The sequence below is a fragment of the Alligator sinensis genome, unplaced genomic scaffold, assembly GCF_000455745.1.
Source record: "Alligator sinensis unplaced genomic scaffold, ASM45574v1 scaffold43_1, whole genome shotgun sequence".
Taxonomy (NCBI): Eukaryota; Metazoa; Chordata; order Crocodylia; family Alligatoridae; genus Alligator; species Alligator sinensis.
Window position 1 is genome coordinate 1,492,662 of NW_005842092.1, and position 9,112 is coordinate 1,501,773.

At 42.1% G+C, this 9,112-nt stretch overlaps 1 long non-coding RNA gene across 1 annotated transcript in view; it reads right to left on the reverse strand.

The window, feature by feature from the left end:
• LOC112550382 overlaps positions 1 to 8,227 on the reverse strand; it is a 47,282-nt gene extending 39,055 nt beyond the window's left edge. Inside the window, exon 1 of the long non-coding RNA XR_003094195.1 lies at positions 8,110 to 8,227. This is a non-coding gene — a long non-coding RNA (uncharacterized LOC112550382). The remainder of the gene's footprint in view (positions 1 to 8,109) is intronic.
• Between the last annotated feature and the right edge of the window lie 885 nt (positions 8,228 to 9,112).

A 9,112-nucleotide genomic window follows, 5' to 3' on the forward strand; every position in this document is an offset into this window, starting at 1 on the left:
GGGCAAGGTAGAAGGGAGATGGAGCCTCGCAGAAGACTGTCAGAGAGACCGTGCGCCCTCAGGGAAATCCAAGTGGTCCCAACCCTCCCACTGTAGTAAGATTCAAAGTTGTGGCAGACGAGATAGGGGGGGACCACGTTGGGAATAAACATTCACTTGACGGGCCACCTGGGATAACAAGGCGGACACCATCCTCTATCCAGACCAAAGCTGCCTGGGACAAGCTGTTCGAGGCCCGGCGGGCACACCCACATCACAGTGAAATCAAGAATTTGAACATTTCTGTGAAAAAGGGAGGGTAGAAAGGGATCCCTATGCCTACTGAACTCCCTTCACTTACAGCAGATAGACCCAATTGCAAGTCCGTGTTCTGAAATGGGCAGAATGAAAAACTGAGCATAGTCCTTCTGCACTCCAGGGAAGTACTCTAACCAACAAACTATTTGTTTTTTGTTTGGGGTTTTTTTTGCGGGGGGGGGGGTTGAGGTCTTGATTACTCCCTCTCTCAAATGAAAAATCATTTCACTGAAATGTTATTAAGCTGATCGTTTCCATGACAAAGTTTAATTTACATGACTTGGCATTTTCCAACAACAACATTTCCAATATATTTCTGATTAATTGTACTGGTAAGCAGTAACCCAAGAATCTCCTTATAGAAAGCATTATTTATTTAGAAGAATAGCATTTCAGAGGAAATCCTGTAATAAAACAATAAAATAGATAACTTGCATATCTTATTTAGCCTTTAGCTTAGCATTCCCTGCCTCTGGGACTATCCTAGTGGATAGATTCCCTCCCCAGTGTCTTGCTGTCTCTCTATCAGATTATCTACTTAGATAGTGGCTGACATATGAGATCCCCTGCCCTTTAAAAAAATATTTTTAACTCTTCAGTGTTGTGTCTCTAGCCTTTCAGATGTGATGTGGGACATGGAAGACAGGATTCTTGAAGTTTACAGATTTACTTAGTGTCTTCCAAGTGTGACCTCAAGTGTTTTTAATCAGATCTATAATGTGGATGTATAGTTTGTTGCAGTATCCTCTAGATTAATTTGGAAAATTCAGAAATGTTATAACCTTTCACAACTCTTGAGCAAGTTTACCTTACTGATCAGATCACTTAGCATATCCCTAACATCATTCAATTTCTTTATTCTGGAACCAGCACAAGGAGAAGAGCCAAAATGCATCCTAAAGCCCAAAGTAATATTATTGATAATCAAATTGATGAAAAAGGTGTAGAGATATTACAGTAATGGGCAGCCATACAAAACCTGGAGATAGATGGGATAGGAGGATAGAAAGGAAGGGAAGGGAAAAGATGCTCATTCATAAAAAATAAATTGTTTGGCACTTGCATTAACACCATAGAAATATCAAGCAACTTTGCATTAGGGCAGGGGTGGGCAATTATTTCAGCTTCAGGGCCACTCAATAAGTTTTAGCGAGCCATTGAGGGCTGCATGGGTAGCCATGACCCTTGACAGGTGCCCCATCCCCTGGTCACCATCTTGGGTCTGAAAGTCCTGCCCTTAACTCCCAACGTTTGCCACTGAAAGTCCCTCCCCTTGCCTCTGGAAATAGTCTTTCTGGGGGTTGCACCATCTTGAAATGGAAAAAAACCAAATCATATGCTAAAAATCAAATATCTACTATAACATATTTTAATTTTATTTAAAAAATACTTTGTCTTTATTTACATATGCTTATGTAGTATATATACAGGAAATTACATAATAGCTCAAAATAAAGTCTTACTTTTGTATATTATGTGTGGGGGTGTGGGGTATGGTTGGTGTGTGTGTCTGTGATAGGGTGTGGGGGTATGGGTCAGTTTTGGGTGTGGGTGTGGGGTTTGTTGGGGGTATGGACAGGGTGTGGGGGTGTGTGGGGTAGGGTGTGGAGGTGTGTGAGGTGTGTGTTGGGGTGTGTGGGTGTGGGCTTTGTGGGGGGTGTGGTTGTGTGTGCGGGAGGGCATGGGTGTGAAGGGTGTTAAGCCTGAAACGGTATTCCAGTGGTTTGTGGCTATTAGTCCTGGTTTTCCCCAAGGGTGCCGTGGTGAACAGTTGTTCACCAAGCCCTTGATTTATTCCCCCGATAGAGCAATAAGCTACTACTAGGTCCCCTCTCAGCCTTCTCTTTTTTAGGCTGAAGAGAACAAAGTCCCTCAGGCTTTCCTCATATGGCTTGCCTTGCAAGTCTCTGAACATATGGGTGGCTCTTCTCTGAACTCTCTCAAGCTTTTCCATATCCTTGTTGAAGTGTAGAACCCAGAACTGGATGCAGTACTCCAGCTGCAGTCTCAGCAGGGCTGAGTAAAGTGGAAGAATCACTTCCTTGGTTTTTCTTGAGATGCATCTGTTGCTGCATGCCATGATTGGATTGCAGTCACCTTTAACTGCTTAAAATCTTTCTGGTTAAATTGGACATATATATATATATATATATATATATAATCTATATACACACATACACACCTAAGTATTTAGGGGTTGTCTAGAAAACAACACTTCCAAAAATATATATGTAACACACAAAGGATTGGGGGAAAATCCCTTTTGGCCTCTGAAGGTATTCATAATGTCTAATAAGTTAGGAATCTGTCCCTAAAGGACTCACTGTTGGGATGAGGGAGGTAGTTCTGCCATCAGCCATTTTATGTAGAACAATCCAGTAGTTTAAGCACTTGCCTGAAAAAAATGAGAGATCTGGGGTATGGAGCTGTCTGCACCTGAGAGGATTCAAATATTGACTCCTTCTAATAAACAGGTTACCAAATAGCCTGGAAGCTACCCTCTATCTTACCTGTTGAAGCTGGGCAACTCAGCACCTGAGAGTGCAACAACTCTGATCTGAGAAAGAGAGCAAACCGAAGAGATCCTGCCTTTGTAGCTTGTAGAGCATTCAGCTGTAGCAAAGGGAGGCCTGGGCTACACTTCCTCTTCTTAGGATTATTTCTATTTTTTGGCCAATGTAAAGTGCATAACACATGTCTGGAGCAGGGACCAGAGCCCAGAGCTCCTCCATTCCTTCCTTAGTGTCATTACAACTAGGTAATAGAGTCAGGCTTTCTCTTTACAGGGGCCTACATGCATGTGTCCAGCAATATCTGCAGTCTAAAATGCACCAAACAAATCATGAACAATGCATGCCCCCAGAGGCATGCCAACCACCTGCAGATGCCACCAGCAGCATTGGTGGTGGCCAGCAGCGATTGGTGATCACCCGCAGATGCTGCCAGCAGTGACAGTGGCGAGGGGTGGTGAGCGGCATCAGCTGCAGCCAATCACAGGGGGTGCACATGCACTGCATTGCCAATTAAACAAATGTAGGCATTAAGGGATTTCAGAGTAATCAGAGTAAAGATCATTACTGATCTGGATCATTCCTGATCTGGATCATTCCTGTATGACTGTGTGAGGAAATTCTTCCTGCAATACTATTTATTCATTTTATCTACAATGGATCTACAATACTCCAGCTTGTGAATTTTGCCCTGGGTTTGAAATTGTGGCTAGGATTTCCTAGGTCCTTAGGCACTCTGTAGTTTGCCTTACACATTCAGCCCACTTATTAACTGACAGAACTGTGCAACTGAATTGGAAACAGATAAATACTGGCTCAGTCATGTGGTCTGGAATTAAATCCATCAGTGGTATTTAAAGTGACAACTCAAGCTTATCTGTACAGTAAATCAGCCAGCACAGCATAATAAATTATTTTTTCCTCTGTGTCAAAGGTTTTTGGAATTACAATTGAAATATATTTCTATGGTTATAGTCTATATGTTCAAATATCTGTGAGTTAAAGAAAACCCACATCTACATGAGATGTTTACTGCCAAATAGACTAATTAGCTCCACAGTAAATGTCTCAGCATCTACATGTGTGCCTCTATTAGGCCACAGGAAACTAATAAACTCTGCAGCAGGTTAGTACTTGTAAATACAAGTATTATCCAGCTACAGAGTTTTTTCATGCATAGCAGCACATGTGTAGGCACTGCCCAGCTGGCTGAGGCATAAGGGTACTTCAGTGTGGAAGCTGCCTGTTGACTAGCCCTTCACTGGAGCATACTCATGCCCCAGCCAGCCCTTCTGTAGCACATTGAACCAGGTTGGAGCATCCCTGGGCTGGCAGGCTGCCACCTTCCCCCTCCCCTCCCCCCACACCCTCCCACCTGGGGCTGTTTTGATCTGATCAGGCTCAATGTGCTGTGGCCCCACGTGCACATGTAAATGTGGCACCCAGGAAAAATAAACTCCAGTGCAATAAGCATGGAAGCTTATTGTGTTGCATTAATATGCATGTGTAGATGAACATGGTGTGACTACACTTGCTAAGGATTCATCTGCACAGGAAATTTATCCTGGCCTAATATAGGGTGTAAATTTAATATGCTATATAGCTAGTTAAACTAAATTGATTTTAATACATAATATGGGCCATCCCTGAATGCAGAATTGTAGCATTTCTGTTTTGAGTGTAAAGTTAGTTAGTTAAACTGGTATGAAAGGCTATGGACTCTCAGGGGATAGACAAATGTTTGCTATACCTCATCAAGATTTAGATAGCTTAAAGTTAGCTGCCTAACTGAGAACAGAAGTGGCATGTGCAGGTGTTCACTGCTGCCAGGAGCAGTGTGGGCAGCCCACGGTAAGTAATTTGGGGTAAGAGGAGAGTTTGGTGGGTCAACAGGGGGAGGGGGATGGGGAAGAGGTTGCCCATCTGGGGAAAGGGAAGGCTGGAAGTTTAAAATAGCTTGGTCAGGGTCAGTGGTGGGTAGAAACAACACAGCTCCAGGGCTGGGGCAAGTGGCTGGGATTTCCTAGCCCCAGGACTGTGTGTAAATGGCTGGAGGCAATAGCATTCACTGGATCAGGTTAACCCCTTCCTAGATCATGTTAATCCTTTCTCAGTCTAAGTTTCTTCACCTCCTGAGGTGAACTAATTTCAATTGGACATGTCATTTTTTTGCTAATTTAAGCCCAGAGAACATCTGTGCAAGTGGACATTTAGATCAACCTAACCCTGGTTAGGTCAATCCAAATATAACATCTGTACATACTCTGCGTTCAGTGTGCAAATTAAATTTCAGTTGGTTACAAGCTGTTTAAGCTAAACCAAAACAGGTTACTTGTAACACAATGAAGAAGTGTCCACACAGAGATCTGCAGCATTTTCATTGACCTGGTCCTGTTTGAGTGTAGGCAGTCTCTCAGTTAAAATGATTCAACTTTTTGTGCATGAACAAGACCCAAATATGCATCCAATATATCCTCACTATATACATGGAAATGCAACTAATCATATGTATCAATTATGTGTCATCAACAAACAAACCCTTCAGCTTTATTCCAATTTCATTTGGAAACTTTCCAAACCATGGTCTGGTCTGTCAAAATATGTCAACAATTTTTCCTGAGCTTCCTTCTACAACATTTTTTTTAACAACATATTCTTCACGCTTTAAACATGCCAGATATGGGCCATCCCAATGAATAATAACCTCCTACTGGACATCTTCACACTAGCTATATGAAATCCACATAATCAAAGCATTACTTGAAGCCTCTGATTACAGTAGAGATATGCACACACAATATAATATTCTGTTCTTTTCTCTGTTGTGTGAAGGAAGTTATAAATGAACCTTCTCTCCCTGCTAAAAAAAGAGATACTGACAATTACAATGGATTTGGTGGTGGAATATAAATGAGCAGAAAGATGCCAAGATATCAAGCCTAAACCATCTGGCTTAGTGATGGTTCTAAAGCAAATCTTTAATGTGATTTTTTGGCCCTGATTTGAATAGGATCTGTTTTCATGTCCTGTGCCGTATGAACCTCATTCAAGAAGGTCAAGTCAGATTAAATGAAACATTGTTAAGAGAGATTCTGTATTTCATTTCATTGTTGCTGCTTTGCTTATCATAAATACTTGCAAAAATCAGATAGCTTGTTAAAAAGAGAGAAAGAGAGGGAACGAGAAAGAAAGGACACTACTCTTACTGCACGCTTGGGTTTTAGCTTTTGTTTTATAATGAATTCCTCTTCATTTCTGCAGTCAGACTCAGGAGAATGCTGGAAGGTTACTTGTCACATGGAGCAAAATTTGATAAGTGAAGGGCACATCTGCAGATGTTACTATGAATCTTAAAGGGTGAAATCCAAGTATGAACCATACCGGATAGAACGGAGAGAAGAAGGGAAAGGGAGGGGTAAAGACTGGTAGGCAAAGCGGCACAGAAAGAATTGGGATAACCACAATTTATTCAACAAACAGCCAATGGCATTGTTTTATAGAAGGATTTGCTAGTGAAGGCTGACTGATTGTGTCGAGTTGAGTTTTGCTCATTCAGGGAGCTACAGTCTTGCTTCTGTTAAGAATTTCTTGCAGCTCTGTATTCCAGCAAGATCATTTTCAATACTGCTGAATAGTAACATTTCACTTTTAGCAGTGCCATGGTTTTCAGAAGAAAATTACAGCAATAAGCAAATGCTATTAAATCTGGAGAACTTGATGCAACAGGATAAGGCACAGACACAGACTGTGTGGCAAAAGGACATGAGGGATTTGTGAATATATAAATACATAGTCACTTCCCCTGCTTACAAGTGGCCCAAATAGATCTCTTATCATGGTTTGAACTGTGTAGTGTATTGGGTAAAGCTAAGGGGATATTTGGATATTTTTCCATTAATATTTACTTGAATACAAACTGAATTATGTTTCCTCATATTTCTCTGTATTCCTATTCTTAAATTACCATGAAGCATTACATTATTTGAATACCTCAGTAATACCTGAGTATTCTTTAAGTGCTTGTGGCTCTGCAGATATTCTATCATACACTTTTTCTAGATGGAGCATTCATTCATTATAAAACAGGCATATTTTAAGACATAAATGAAAGTAATCGCAGAAAACAAATGTAAACATCAGGATTCTCAATGGAAATGCAATTCAAAGAGTTTCACTTATTGAATAAAAACTAACAATCTTGGTCGATGAGATTGATTTCAGGGGGACACCCCCCAGTTGATGAGATTGGCCATGGGGGGACCCCCCAAGTCGCTGATTGGTCTCTGGGGGGGGGCATGTGCCCCCCCTGACTGAGATGGCACCAGTTGCCCATGCCTATGATAATAAAGTGCTTATACTCTGCTCCAGGCCTAAGACTACCTGCTAGGTTCAAGTGGTTTAGATACTCTCCACTTGAAATGACAAGTAGCCATTAAACCAAACCCCTTCTGTAACCTAAGTGCAGTTTCCTTCATATGATGTTCTCTAAACCTTGATGTTTCAAAAAAAAATCATCAAAATTCATTAAAAAATAGAATATCAATTCCCAAACTTAAGAATAGTCCACAGAATATTTAATCAGTGACTACACAAATATGAGAAACTGAGTCTTTTTGGTGAAGCCTTTTTCTACACTGATGCTCCTTTTTGAAGTCAATTCTCCTGTCCCTAAATGAAATCTAAAAAACAATGTCTAAAAGCAGCAAAGGTGGACAAGACACTTATAGTTCTTTTTGATTATCTGATAATCATCTGAAGGTGAGAGACCTATGCAAATATTTGCTAGGAGGCATATTGCTAATTATTGTTTACGTGGGGATGAAATACTAGATTCATTGAAATGAATGGTAAAATGTCCATTACTGTCTGTGGCAACAGGATTTTACCTTGTCGGTGAAAGTTTTTCACTATACAAAATGTCTAACCACTTAAGACTCAAAATGGGGCTTAAGAGGTAGAATGCCTAATAGCGCATAAGAGGTAGAATCTTAGAATCTTAGACAATCATAGAAAAATTAGGGTCGGAAGGGACCTCAGGAGGTCATCTAGTCCAATATCGTACTCAAAGCAGGACCATCCCAACTATATAATTCCAGCCAAGACTTTGTCTAGCTAAGTCTTAAAAGCCTTCAAAATGGAAATTTCACAACCTCTCTGGGTAACCTGTTCCAGTGCTTTACTACCCTGCTCCTGACAAAGTTTTTCTTAATATCTAATCTAAACTTCCCTTGCTGCAACTTGAGACCATTGCTTCTTGTTCAGTCATCTGCCACTACTGAGAACAGTCTAGCTCCATCCTTACCCCATTTCAGGTAGGCTGTTGTTAAATCCCCCTTCAGTCTTCTCTTCTTCAGAATAAATAATCCCAGTTCCCTCAGTCTCTCCTCATAAGTCATGTGCCCCAGCCCCCTAACCATTTTCATTGCCCTCTGCAGAACTCTTTCCAATTTGTCCACATCCTTTCTGTAGTGAGAGACGCAAAACTGGACACAGTACTCCAGATATGTGGAATAATCACTTCCCTCAATCTGCTGGCAACACTCCCAGCTCTGGTGCTTTCTGCAGAAACAGAGGGGAGAGAAGGGAGGGACAGTGAGCTGCAGTCTGGAGGTTGCACGGCCTGAACTGAATAAGGTGGGAGGCTCGAGGGGGCATAAGGCATGGGGGCTTCAATCCACCCACCCCACCTCCAGCTGATGGGCTGCATCAGCCCAGCCCCAATGATGCAACAGATTGACCCTAGGGAACAAGTCCCCAAGGGTGCTCCAAAGTGGAGTGCTTTCATCTGATCCCTCATTTTGGGAGGGTTAATTTGTCACATGATCAGCCACTTTGAAAGTGATTCATAGATTCATAGACATTAGGGCTGGAAAGGACCTTGAAAGATCATCAAGTCCCGCCCCCTGCCCAGAGGCAGGAAGTCAGCTAGGGTCAAAGGGTCCCAGCAAGATAAGCATCCAAATATTTCTTAGAGTCCCGAGTAGGTGCCTGCACCACCTCTGGAGGGAATCTATTCCAGGCCTTGGGGGCTCAGACAGTAAAGAAGTTTTTTCTTCCTTGTGTCCAGCCTAAAATGGTCTTGAATTATGGAGTGTGCGACTGTTACTGTTCTTTGCAGTGCTTTGCAGCCATGCACGTGTGCCACAGTGCAGCTGTTGAGTGCTATCAGGGGGCCAATTTTGTGACAAATGTAACTTCTGTCTGTACCCACAGCTGCCTGACTCTGGGTCCTGGCAGCTGTGGAGTGCTTTTGGGACCCAGAGTCAGCAACTGCTTGGGTGGGAGTCCCCCTAATTGTGGGTGCA